The sequence below is a fragment of the Colossoma macropomum genome, unplaced genomic scaffold, assembly GCF_904425465.1.
Source record: "Colossoma macropomum unplaced genomic scaffold, Colossoma_macropomum, whole genome shotgun sequence".
NCBI lineage: Eukaryota > Metazoa > Chordata > Actinopteri > Characiformes > Serrasalmidae > Colossoma > Colossoma macropomum.
Genome location: NW_023494786.1, coordinates 8,866,277 through 8,880,708, shown reverse-complemented (window position 1 = coordinate 8,880,708; position 14,432 = coordinate 8,866,277).

Here is a 14,432-nt window from a genome sequence, read left to right as displayed (position 1 = left end):
TTATGTATTTTTTCCAACAAATATTTCCAGCAAATGTTCAGAAAATGTTGCACTAAAATTTGCCAAATTGAAGTGTTTCCTGTAGAACATGCCTGAACTTGTTTTTGACTGTTAGTTAAATTAAGAGGAAGGGCCTTCTGCAAAGCACAGTGCCACCTCATGATGGCACCAGAGACAACTGAAGAGCATTATACGTTTTTTTTTTTTTTGCTGTGGAGAATATTAAGTGTAATGTTTATAAGTTTTGTAGATAAAATTTAGATTGGCATGTTTGTCATAACAGTCACCACAAGAAGGCACAATAATTATATGCCATGTACAAGTCTTAAATGTATATATACACACACAAACATGCACACACATTATGCTTTTAATGGTCTTAAAACAAAGTAACTTAGTATGGGGCAACTTTTCCTTTTCATTTCTTTAAATGTTGCAGTTTTGTGGGTAAACTTGCAGAAACACTGATGGCTTCAAACAACTGAAATACATTGCCAAGCTAGTTTAATGACACACCAAATATTCTCCATAGGGTTTAAATCTGGACCAGGCTAAAACCCTCAGTAAAATCCATTAAATTTTATAATACTTATGTAAGTTTTTATTTTTTTTATGTCTGTGTGTATATATATACACGCACAGACACACATCTTATACACAATATATATTTACAAAGACTGCACAATACATTGCTTGTTAATTGTAGTTATGGCTTTTGCAATATTGATATCTATGCAAATGAACCCTCTTTTTATTTTGTGCTGTAACCAATCACAGTTTTAGTTGAGTGTTTTGTAGGTGTTTTGATGAATCAAAGCATTTTTATGAAAAATTTAAATAATTCTGGTCCAAAAACATTGCAGTCCAGTTTTTCACCGTATCACATCAAAAGCTTGAACAAAACGTTGCTAGGCACGATCGCAACATGTAGCAATACAGTAGCAACATTTGGTCTGTCTTGCAACCTTAAACAAGTAACCCAGCTCACTTCACCACACACTGAATTTGAGCATATAGGTAGACATTAATGTCAATACCTTTTAGTTTGGAATACTGAATGTTTTATTAATATATAGCACATTTCCTTCACTGAATAGTCATTACAGCACTACTGCAGTTACAGTGGAGCGAGGTAAACTGGGTGGGATAAGGCTTGAGCATCTCAGCGCTTTAAAAGGTTTAGTAATTCCATAATATTGCCATAACAGTGTTTGGCCTGTTGTAAATGATTTGATTGGTCCAAGGTCGCTAAGGTGAGTGGGGTGTTGCCTTTTTCGGAGAATGAAGAAAACACCTCGGTCAGTGTTCTGAAGCACTAAACTGTTCTAACAATAGCATCAGAATTTTTCATTACACGTAATTTTCATACTTTTATTCACCATCAGTGGAAATTTTAATATCGGATGCGGACATTAATGGATTAATAATAAACAAATAAGTACGAGTAATGGTTCAAGGCGAATGTGTTCATGGTTTCTACATTACGTGCTTAAAATAACAAATGCTTAGATTTGCAAAAACAAGTTATTTAATAGTTGTTTTCTATTAAAAAGTGTTGAAAATATTAATAAACGAATGCAAATTCACACTTGGATATTTCATACATAAAACATTCCTAACTGCGCGCACACACACACACACACACACTTAAAACTGTACACACACATTCTCTCTTTCTCCTTCTCTCTCACACACACCCTCACGCTGAAAAGGAGGGAGGAGCTGAGAGCAGTTTGTAGAAGCAAGAATGCTGTTATATTAAACAAGCCTATTTATTACACACAGTGACAGGAAAAAAACAAGCACAGAGGAGAGAAGAAGAGAAGAAAGGGAGATAAAAGGGATATCAGAGAAAGAACTATAATCAGTGGATATGTGAGATATTGTATCGTAAGACTCAAAAATACACCATATACACCCACACACAATTAATCAATCAATCACTCAATCAATTAAGTTAGTTTCTTGTTGTGCTGTTTTCAAATAAGAATATAAAGAGAGAATTGTTTGTTACTTTGTTCAGAATGAAGGTTTTGCTGTTTAGTTTCACTGGCACATTTGGCCTTTTACACATGTACAGTGTGTACAGTCTTGTACAAAAGTCTGGACACCCCTGGTGAAATTACATTACAAAAAAAATACAAAATATATGAAGTGGCCTGTGCAAAAGTTATGGTACATTTTTATGTTTTTTTTTCCAGCATGTTAAACTCAGCAAATTAATAGAAACTATGCACTAAAATCAGTAGATACAATGCTGTATTTATTTCCTGTAGAGAATGGGTTAACTTATTTTTTTGATCAGGGGTTTACACATGAAGATACTTGTGACCCTTAAATAGCTGTAATTTTATACATGTAAGAAACATAAAATCTGATCAGTCAGCCTCAGTTCGCCTTGTGGTGAAATCAGAGTATCAAAGAGAGCGTCACATATTAGTCTCAGAGAGTGCATCATACATTAGAATCATACAGGGAAGACGCCCCTCCTCTATTTTCTCTCCTGATCAAATGATGGGACCAAATCTAATCTTGACACATTAACTAAACGGCTGATCTAATTCATTATGATATTCCATCTGAGTCACTGTGTTTTTAGTCATCTGTAATAGTAATCTCTACAGCTATTATATTCAATGGTACAAGAGCATGACTACGTGGGAGGGGGAGGGTCTTGTGGAGAGAGTAATTCATTTGGTTTTGAGAGATAATGTTAGACTTTTGGTGCGAGCAGCAAAACACCCCCTTTTGTATTTTATCCCAGAAATATTAGGTAGATTTTCATCATTAAGACACACAGTGGAGTTTCTCTGGCAAGCTAGCAGCAGCGCTGTGTGCTAACTAGAGCAATCATTAGCACCACTAAGACGTTTGGCTAGATTTAGTAAAGATTTTAAAGGAGATGAGTTTGTATGTGAGTTTTCCAGTCAGACACAGATACACACACACACACACACACACACCTTCTAAACCACTTATGTTTCTGGGTCGTGGGGGGAGCTGGAGCCTATCCCAGCAATCATCGGGTGGAAGGAAGGATACACCCTGGACAGGTCGACACAGATACAGCCACACCTAATTTGTTGTATGTACAATGTTTGCTAATAATTTGCAGTAATTTTCAATTCGTTTTGTTATCATTATTATTATTTACATGATTGAAAATTATGTAACAAATGAGCAGAACTGAATCTATTTCACACAGTGGACGTTGCTATGTTACTGTGATCGATGTATTTTAACAAAGTGTAATTCATACATTTATCAAGGCCCTTAATTTTCATTTAAAATATCATAATTAATGTTGCAATTTTGAGTGACATATTTCAGAAGTATAATCAAATACAGAAGAGAGAACCCAAATACAGAAGAGAGAATGCAAATACAGAAAAGAGAACGCAAATACAGGAGAGAACCCAAATACAGAAGAGAGAACCCAAATACAGGAGAGAGAACGCAAATACAGAAGAGAGAACCCAAATACAGAAGAGAGAATGCAAATACAGGAGAGAACCCAAATACAGAAGAGAGAAAGCAAATACAGAAGAGAGAACGCAAATACAGGAGAGAACCCAAATACAGAAGAGAGAACCCAAATACAGAAGAGAGAACCCAAATACAGGAGAGAACCCTAATACAGAAGAGAGAACCCAAATACAGAAGAGAGAACGCAAATACAGAAGAGAGAACCCAAGTACAGAAGAGAGAACCCAAATACAGAAGAGAGAACGCAAATACAGAAGAGAGAACCCAAATACAGAAGAGAGAACCCAAATACAGAAGAGAGAACGCAAATACAGAAGAGAGAACCCAAATACAGAAGAGAGAACGCAAATACAGGAGAGAACCCAAATACAGAAGAGAGAACCCAAATACAGAAGAGAGAATGCAAATACAGAAGAGAGAACCCAAATACAGGAGAGAGAACCCAAATACAGGAGAGAACCCAAATACAGAAGAGAGAACGCAAATACAGAAGAGAGAACGCAAATACAGGAGAGAACCCAAATACAGAAGAGAGAACCCAAATACAGAAGAGAGAACGCAAATACAGAAGAGAGAACCCAAATACAGAAGAGAGAACCCAAATACAGGAGAGAACCCAAATACAGAAGAGAGAACCCAAATACATTACTGGAAATTAAAGATTTAAAACACACTGCATTTGTAGAAAAGATAAAAACTCACAGCACTGAAATATTATGAAACAAATTTGCTGGTAAATGTTTACTGACGATTCTACGGCTGACTGACCTTTGAATATTTACCCGTCCTACAGTGGAAACTGTCGACCCCTAGAGGCCGGGAGCATTGCTGGTGTGAGCGACCCTCGAATGCAGCATTTTAAAAATGTTTCAGTTAATGCTGTTGTGTCCTGGTTTAATGTTTCAGTGCTGTGAGTTTTTTCCTACAAATGCAGCGTTTTTTTCAATGCTTTACTTCCAGTCATGTATTTGCGTTCATTCGTTTGTATTTGCGTTCTGTCTTCTGTGTTTGTGTTCTCCTTCAATGCTGCTGTGTTCATAACGTGTGTTTGCTTCGTAAATGTTGTAGTGATATGACTCAGCGGGCCACTGTACATCACCCCGATCTGTTATTTAATCTTCTAACCAAAGGAACAGGAGTTAATATTTATTCCAGACTCCTCTTCTGTAAATGACGTTTTATGAAAGTGTTTATTAGATCAGTGTTTTCTATAGAAAACTCTTTTTGCAGAGATATGCCCCCCTCTGGCCTTTAAACAGTTAAATGTATTCAGCCCCATTTGTGGACTTGAGTGTTCTGAAATACCACTAATGGTCTTGTACTCAAGTATATTTGTGACAGACGTCTGACTTCTACTCAGTGCCACTTCAGTGACTCACATTTAGTTGTTTCTGTTTTCATTCTTTTTGGTGGTGGCAGCACCTGGGCTGCCTTGTTCTTGTTCAACCCTTTCACTTTAAAGTTTTAACACGTATTTTATACCAAAAGAGAAGAATGTGGTCTGATAAATGCCCGGTTCTCATGCTGATAGATGCTGTCTGTTTTAAATTTTAGAGAATTCAGTACTGTGTTAATTCACGCTGTTTTGCTAGGCTATTGCTGTCTACTCTATCACCAGGGTATATTTTGGGTTTCCCATCCAAATTTACATGACCAAATTGTAAGGCAAATTATTCAGTAACTGCATGAAATAAATGTAAATTTTTATTTTATTTATTTATTTATTTATTTTTTGTAAAAGTTCCCCTCAAATTAACAGAACATGTGTTTTATGATCATACACATTTTGCTATATGCTTACAATTTACTGCTGAAAGTCAAACATCTTAGACGCTCTATGTATTACAATAATAATTTCAGCTTCTTTTATTATAAGGGTTTAAAATTACATTACCCATCTATTTGACTGGAAAGAAGACAGTTACAGCTCTCATATGCCACCCACCTTTTGAATGTATTTTATGAAATATGAAAGTTATGAAGAGTATGACGAAGTGCGTTTTGGAGCCCAAGGAGTTGAAAAGGTTAAAGAAGCTAATCTTTTATTTCAGTACGGTTGTAGGCGACTTAAAATACCTTTGAAACCGAGAAACGGTGTCTTACATGACGTTTCAGCGCTGTACAACGATGAGCTGAGAGTTAGCAAGGCGCTAGCCGTGGAGAAGAAAGTGGAAACAGGCCTGAGGACTGTTTACCTGTAATAGAGAGGCCCTGCCGCTGGGTGGTGCTCTCTGCTAACACGTCGTACAGCTGTCACATATCTAACCCTGGATGGATGGATCACCACAGGTAAGTCAAAAAGAGTTCAGAAGCAGAGTCGGTTCATATCTACAACAGGACTGAAACACACCAGAGGGCGCCCGCAAACGAGTCCTCAGTGAATGAGGGTAAACTGAGCTAAACGGCTAAAACAGTTAAAATAGTTTCTAATCATTTGTCCATTAATTTTAGAAAGTAGAAGGATGTATTTCACTAAAACAGCTAAGAAGACTTACCTGTATGTTTCTTTATCTACAGCAAACGGGTTTTGGGCAGTTTTGAGTGCTGATTGGTTGGCGAGCGTAGCAGCTCATTGGCTGTTCGCGCTCACAGACGTCATGAACGTATATGAGGCGCAATTTTAGACTCTAATAACTGGCGTTCAAAAGTGGTGTTAAAATGTTTTAATGCTGTTCTGTGTTTAGAAAATGAATGTATTCTTTTATATTTACAAGGTTTTAGCACTTATAAACTCGAGTTTAAAACGGTGCCTCATGTACGTGCATGACGTCAGCGAGCGAACAGCCAATGAGCTGCTCTTGTTCGCTGATCAATCAGCACTCAGTAGCAGTAATGCTAACATCCTGTTGCCCAAAGCCCGTTTGCTGTAGAAAAAAGGAAATATTATGCTAAGTTTTCTTTGCTTTTTTAGTGAAATACATCCTTTTACTTTCTAAAATTAAAGGAAAGTTCTGGGTAAGTGATTACAAACTATTTTACCTTTTCTTTTTTAGCCGTTTAGTTCCATTTCCTCCCATTCATCAAGGACTCACTTGTGGGCGTCTTCTGGTGTTTTGCAGTCCTGTTTTTGATATAACGGGGGAAATAGGAAGAGGCCAGGCTCCTCATAAACCAGCTCTGGTGGTAATTCTCCTCTCCACAGGTTCTCTTATATGAATAGATTTAGTATAAATTTGTATGTTTCATTATTGCAAGATGTAATTGGAGCTGTACATTTACCCTGTACATGATTATTTAAAATACATTTTAATAATAATAATAATAATAATAATAGTAATAAAAACAGAACCTACAGACAATATGGCAGAGAAAGAGAAGAAAGAGAAGTGGAATCAAAGAAAACAATGTTTGGTAATAAACTCTAAAAGCTATCAGTGTAGCAGTAAAAAGTTTGCCTTTTTGCCTTTTCTCCAAAGACCCTGACAGATAATTATGCACAAAAGTATAGAAATTATTCAAATCTTTTCAAGTGGGAGTTTTTTAAGTCATCAGTAAATTGTACGAAAAGCACTAATATTTGTAAGATAATTTTTTGTACGACTTTCAGGCGTTAAAATGTGTAAAAAACATTTAATAAAATCACTGGACTATTAAAAGAAAGTCAACAATCAGTGTCTATCCAAACATCATCAGTTATAATATGCTTATTTTTAGTATTTTTCATCGTTCAGCTCATTTCGCTGGAGGCATTAAAATTTGGCAAAAGAACGGAGAGAGTTTTGTCTTACACTTTTGCTTTCTTGTATGAAACTGTGTAGGAGGGATGTTTTACTGGCATTGACAGTCGCCTTTAGTCCAAAATAGTGGCAGTGTAGCTCCGCTGCTGCCGCGCTGATGTTGCAATGGAACCCGTGTCCACCATTTCTTTTTATCAATGTAAGTTCTTTATGCAGGTCCAGACAGGCTGTGAACGAGGGTCTTATATGATGGGAGTCATTTTAGAGCTCTTAACGCCTCATTTACACAGTTCATCAAAATGCCTATGCAAGCCTACTGTCAGTAGAGAAAAATGGTGCAGTTCACATTCTATCACTTTTCAAGATGTTTTAAGACACATTTAGGATCTTTTTAAATCCAGTTTCACCTTAATTCTTGCTTTGGTTTTACCGGCTGAGTAAAGAGAAAATACTATAAAAAGTTAAATTATGTTACATACATTACATTCTTTTTAGTGAGAAGCTGAATTAAAGAATAGCTTTAATATTCAGGGCCTTTATAGTAAAATGTGTAGCATATTTCCAGTAATGTTGTTTGTAACACAGATTTGGGAGAATGCTAATAGCCCTCCAACAAATCACATTTTACCGTGTGTTGTGAGCTTCCTGACCAGTCTCTAGTTGTTTTAATGAATCAAAATACTCACAAGATCAATGTAAACAATTGCGGTACAGAAATGCAGAGCAGTCTTTAGCTATATCATACCAAGGGTTGGACAAAATATTGCTTGGCACAATCGCAGTGTATAGCAATACACACTGATGAGGCAGTACATGACAATAACCGACAGAAGGGCTACTGTGGAACAATTCACTTACATTTTTAATAATGGTTATGGGAGGATTGTGTCACAACACACAGTGCATCACAACCTGCTGCGTATAGGGCTGTATTGCTGCAGACCGGTCAGAGTGCCCAACCCATGTCCACCTTTGAAAACACTTACATTGGGCACATGAGCACTGGACCTGGACAGTGTGTGAAATACCCCCTGGTATTCGGAGGGTCCCATGTTGGCTGGCTACTAATTCACTCGTCATAGCGACACAGGCTAGCTTGAGCTGGAATGGTAGGCTAACTCTAGCTTACATAGCTTTCATGCAACTTTATCTCAAGGTTCCAAAATTTTGCCATCAACTAACGTTTAGGTTCTGCTCCGAAATATTTCCAAACAGGGCTTTTTAGATCGCTCAGAATGCAGATCCCTCTCTCTGTGGATGAGTAAGGTGAATGCTCGGCCATCATTACCATACAGTTGAATTGTTCGCTCATTTCAGCCGGACCTACATTTTATTTTACATAATGAAAGTGAAGTTGTATGACTCCTGTCTGTCATGCAGTGCATTTAGTGCAGCAGCCCAGGCCCATGTGAGAACTCGTGAGGCAGACAGCCCCGGTAATGCTGCTGTTTTCACAATAGAATATTAATTTTATATAATTTTTTTTTTACAATTATATTCGATTATATGATCAAAATTAGAATATTTGCTGACAGCCAGTTGTGACACATCTCGCTTAAAGTTTAGTTAAGCATTTGTGTAACAGTTTAGGCTGATGGATCAAAGCAGATATATTTTTTTCCTTCCAATATCTGAGTCAGTGATTTTGGTGAGTATCGGGCCAATACAGATACTAAGCTGAGTATCAGCTTAGCAATCCCTCCCCTATTTGCCGTTACTTTGGTCAAGCTTTCAGGATTTCAGCAGTGAGTTCAGTGTTTCTTTGAATGCACTTTGAATTTGAAGCTATTCAAAAGATGCGACCGAGGAATCTGTAACATCGAGACAATACTCTGACAGAGGGGCCCATTTTCAAAGCCAAATATAAACGCCTGCCTTTCATGCATAACATCATCAGAGGTGAAATATAAAGACATTTTCCACGCCCGCCATGGTAGTATGCTTTAGCTTAGGTGTGAAGGAATGTACTGCTATGTAATGTGTTTAGTGCTGTATTATTATATTTTTGTTTATCACTACATCTTCATGTCTGTCTCACCTGTCACTTGTCATGTACACTGTAAGCCCAGATAAGTTGAATTTACTTTAAAAATTTGAGGAAACCGGTTGTCTTAAAAAAATTAAGTAATGTATAATGAAAACTTGAGTTAGAATAACTATAATTTTTGTGTTAGGCTAACATAAACAAACGTTTGTGCAACTCGTAAACTTTAATTATTTTAATTTATTCAATTTATATTTAACAACTTGAAATTGCAATTTAAGTACGTTTCATTAGGCAATTGAGAATTTTTTTCTAATTAAGTGATATTGACCACTTTGACAAACACCAAAGAAATAACCTTTACAGTGAACATGGTCACTGACCAACACAAGCCCCCACTCATCAGCCAAAGGAACAATAACCTTCACTCTTAGTTAACAACGCAATGTCAGGCAGCTGAGTAAAGCATATATAAAACACATACGCCTGAGGAAAGGCAACCTGGGTGGAATGACAGCACACTGACGATGAGTAAAACAAATGGAAAGAAACACTCAATATGCAAACAGATGGAGCCAGGAGCCAATGGAAAAGAAATATACGTTTAATCTAACAAGATACTGTTAACAAAACAAACATGTAACTGTATTTTACAGCTTACTTAGCTTCACTCAGTTTCACACATTTGTTCAGCAACTTCAGTGAGAAAGAAACAATTAAAACCAACAGAAATGTCATTTTTTGAATGTAGGGTTTCAAAGTTGCCATAGCAACAAACTAAACTAAATTAATTCGACTCAAAAATGCCATTTGAGTGCACAAAATCATCAAAAATGTTCCCTTAACTTAAAATTGTTGAGTAATATGTGGGATATACTGAGTTTTATATACAACAGACAAAATCAGTTACAATCAGTTAAAACAAAATGCGGGATTACAGTGTATAGGCTGAGCCTAATCTTGGCATCAGTCCAGCTATAAAACTGTGTCAGTCCATTGTTTTACGGGCTGGCTAGGTGGCTGTTACCTGCGAGCAACGAATAAACTTCAATTCTAAAGACATACGGCTGGTTCCCTGGTTTGGTTCGGGGGTTTGGATTCTTCAGGTGGGTTTTTTCAGTTTCCTGCCTTTTCCATCATTATTATGTAAATTTCAGCTGTCTGATTTTAATTTGTCTTCATTAGGGTAAATGATTTGCTTGTCAAGAGCAGATGCATGCTTGATAGAAGAATGTTTACATCAGTTGTTGGGTTTATGGTAACCTGTGCTGTTGTTAATGTGTGTAATCCTGCTATTATTTTGCCTCAGTGCGCTTGTAGTGGTGGTTGTGTCCAGCACCATGGTTAGTTGCTGCCATTGTGATGTTGCATAAACCTTATGTAACCTACTGTGATAACAAGTTCTCTGACCCAGGGGCTGATAACTTGATGATCCGGGCCTGATCAAGGGTTTTAACAATATATTGCAAGGCATCACAATACGTTGGAATATAGCAACATTTTGTGCATATTGTGCAGCCCTAAATAAATGATTCAGCACATGCTACAAGTGTAAAACACTCAAGATTAAACATTGTATCAACATAAGGATCCTACACTAATGCAAATTTACATAACAAACACAGTTTCCTGTGGGAATATAACTTTCAGGGCTTGGCCTTTAAAAATTGTGTCTTGAACTAAACACACTGTGATTTAAAGGCACATTACACCCAAATCCACTGGCAGGGCTGTTTCTGTAAGTATGAGTGAAAGTGTAATGCAAACGTGAGTGGCATCCTATTTGGGTGTCTCTAGTCCACACCAGTCACATTATTCTGTGTGCAGAAATGATAATTAATGATGAATTAATGCTTTATTCAATATGATAATAAGGAAAGCAAAGTTCTTATTACAGAGTTTCAAATGAAAACCAACACATTTACATCAGTTGCGAACTGTGATCATTAGAGCTAGGCCTTCAGTTCAGGCCATAATTGTAAAAAAATGGTAATGCTAATTTCTACTGGCCCCCTATGGGATTTATAATAGCTAAGCTAACAACAATTCAATGGTGAACATTTCTGACCGTTCTATAGCGAACACTTTAAAAATTATATTCTATATGATTAGTTGGAAGACTAGTAGCAGCAGACATATACCATTAACATGTTCTTTGTTAACATATGTTTTAACTTGTACTTGCAGTCAGTGACACATCTAGTACTTCCAGAAGGCCTAGAGTGAGGTGTTTTTCTCCTCATATTGTTAGTCCCACCCATTGTAAATCAAAACAGTAGTTGATTCCACTGCTATTTACTAATGATGTTGGCAGTTATGTGATGTGTAAGCAGGCTCGTGTGGTATGTTTGGTAAGTGTTCTTCATAGTAACCATTTGTGTTGTCGTCAACACCACTAGAGTTGAGTCAGTCTTGAACAAGGCTATTGAGATCATTTCTGAATATAAAAATAAAAGGAAGAAAAGAGAAAAAAAACTGAAATTCATTTATAGTTCATTGTCATCCCTTATACATGATTTGTATTAATGAAGGATATATTTAATCATATATTTAGTAAAATATAACATTACATAATGTATAGTCTAAATTATGATTCATTATTATTATTATTATTATTATTATTATCATAGTCTTAGTCCAGCAAATAGTGGTGAGGTTCTTCTCTGTCCTTTCTTCACTAAACTCACTCAGAATTGCCCCCAAAAGTCAACTGAAAAACTAAACAACATACATACATTTTATTATTAAATGAAAACATAATGATAATTACACTCTGATCTGCCTTGTTTGAGTTTTTTAACCAGTGAACATCAACAAACCAATGATACCCAGTTAAGCCATCATGGAAAGAGCAATTAGATCCTCAACCAACAGTGACCAGATTTTACTTAAACATGTAGAACAATTTACTTAAACATAAAAAAATCTTCACTGGACAACTTTTGTTGGGCGTTCAGAGGGTAAACACAACAAGCATGATGATTTTATTCATTAAAAATGAATAATAACTGCAGACATGTGTTGGTTGAAGGCCTAGAAGGCCTTGAGGGTTCCCCACTGATTTACATATATCTGCCTATTTAGCCATGTAGCAGCTTAGCCTAACCCAGACTGGTTGTTGAATGTGGCGCAATATGGGGCAGCCAATCAGAACAGAGCTCATTTACATAATATCAGTCTTGAAAGAGCATTAACAAAACCAGATAAAAGCAGCTGGAAAATGGCCATGTCAAAATGAATGATCACTGTTCTCAGGGAGAATTTGAAAAAAGTAAAAGAAAAATGTAGGTCAAGAGCCAATTAAATACGCTGCTGGTGTTTCACAGGTGGCCTCCGGGGCTTTTAAATGACTGCTGATGGAAAAAAACAGCCCTGTTCACCCTGTTAGAGAGAATATTGGTTGAAGTCAAAGATTCTCGCTGGATGAAAAGTAAAGTCCATGAAGGATAGCTTGTTGACGATCATGACGTGTGTCAAACTCAAAATAAAATCAAACAGGTCTGTTTGTAACCCCAACTACTATTTTAACGACAGGAAGGGCTGCTGAGGACTTCTGAGGAAGAGAGCGCACCTGCTCCCCCTTTATCTCCAGCCTCGCTGGAATCTGACCAGACCGCTCGGAGGCAGTGAAAGAACAGAGGGCCGCCTGGGCGCCGAGTGCGTGAGAAGTGCAGAGTTGAGAAACGAGTCTCTGCACATGCTTGCCTCCAGGGCACTAACAAAAAAAAACACACTTGAGTGCACATCAGTAGAAGAAATGTAGAAGAAGTTCACGCTGATTTATTGCTTCTTAAACAATGATAAAAAGAAAACAGCATAAAACAATGTACATATGCAAGATCACAACTTAACAGTCTCCCAGTCTCATCCATTTAAGTAAAGAAGTATGTTAGATAAGTGAACGCATCGTCAAAGTTTTTAAGTAGTGCAGATAGCTTGCACACTACAGCTGTTTGTGCTAATGTTTGCAGATAATTTAGGCCTATATTATTTAAATAAACTAAAACTTTTGTTAAAATTTTCTGTAATTCCTCAATGTACATGCTGTTTATCTTGAGGTGTGCAAGAAGCTTTTGTGCAACCCACTAACTCTTATGTGCCCCTGAAGGGTTTTTTCTCAAGGCAAAATGTCTTACATAACCTGGGCACTGCACACTCTCCTCCAGGGCACTTTCACAGTCTTGGCCTTAAAGAATCTGGAGGTGCTGAAGTAGCCAGATGCATGAGCAAGGTGTTGTTCTTTATGACCGCTTGAGGCTGCACACACACGTTGCTCTTATGACCTTGCATGTCTTAAAGTAACATTTTTGGGATTGGTTTTGGGAAGCTGACATTAACCACACACCACAAAAATGAAACCTCACTTCTTGGGTTTTCTTCATTTCTTTTTGTTGACGTTACTCAACAACGCATGTGAATAAGTGAGTCAGCTGTATCAGTTTTGTGATAACCTTATAAGTGTTGAGTAATTCTTTCTCCTTGGCTCCTGGCTTCTGGCATATGCGGCTATCCCCGCTGTTTCACTTCCCTCTCTGTGTTGTTTTTCCTTCAGCCTACCTTCTCCTTTCTATTCTTTGGTTAACCACCTAGCCACATCATTGCTGTCTCCGAGTTACGTGCTGAGAACTACAGTCACAAGTCAGTCATTTACAACCCCATTTCCAAAAAAACGATCAAATAGTGCAACAATTTAAGAATAACACTTCTCAACGTAAAATAGTAAAGAACTTTTGCTTTTCATCATCTACGGTACAGAATATCATTGAACATTTCTGAGAATCTGGAAAAATTGTATGCAAGGGAGAAGGCCAAAAACCAGTATTTGCTGGCCGTGATTTTTGGGCCCTCAGGTGCCACTGCATTAAAAACATGATTCTGTAGTGAAAATCACTGCATGGGCTCAGAAACACTTCTGAAAAACACTCTCTGTGAAAACAGTTCAGCACTGCATCCACAAATGTTAATTAAAACTCATAAATGCAAAGAGGAAACGATATATATAAACAGGATCCAGGAATGCTGCCACTTTCTCTGGGCCCGAGCTCATTTAAAATGGACTGAGGGGAAGTGGAAAAGTGTTCTGTGGTCCGATGAATCATTTTAATTTCTTTTTGGAAATCATGGACACTGTGTCCTCCGGGCTAAAGACCACTCAGCTTGTTATCAGTGCGCAATTCAAAAGCCAGTATTCATGATGGTATAGGGGTGCATTAGTGCACATGGCATGGGTGACATGCACATCTGTGAAGGCACCATTAATGCTGAATGATATATACATGTTTTGG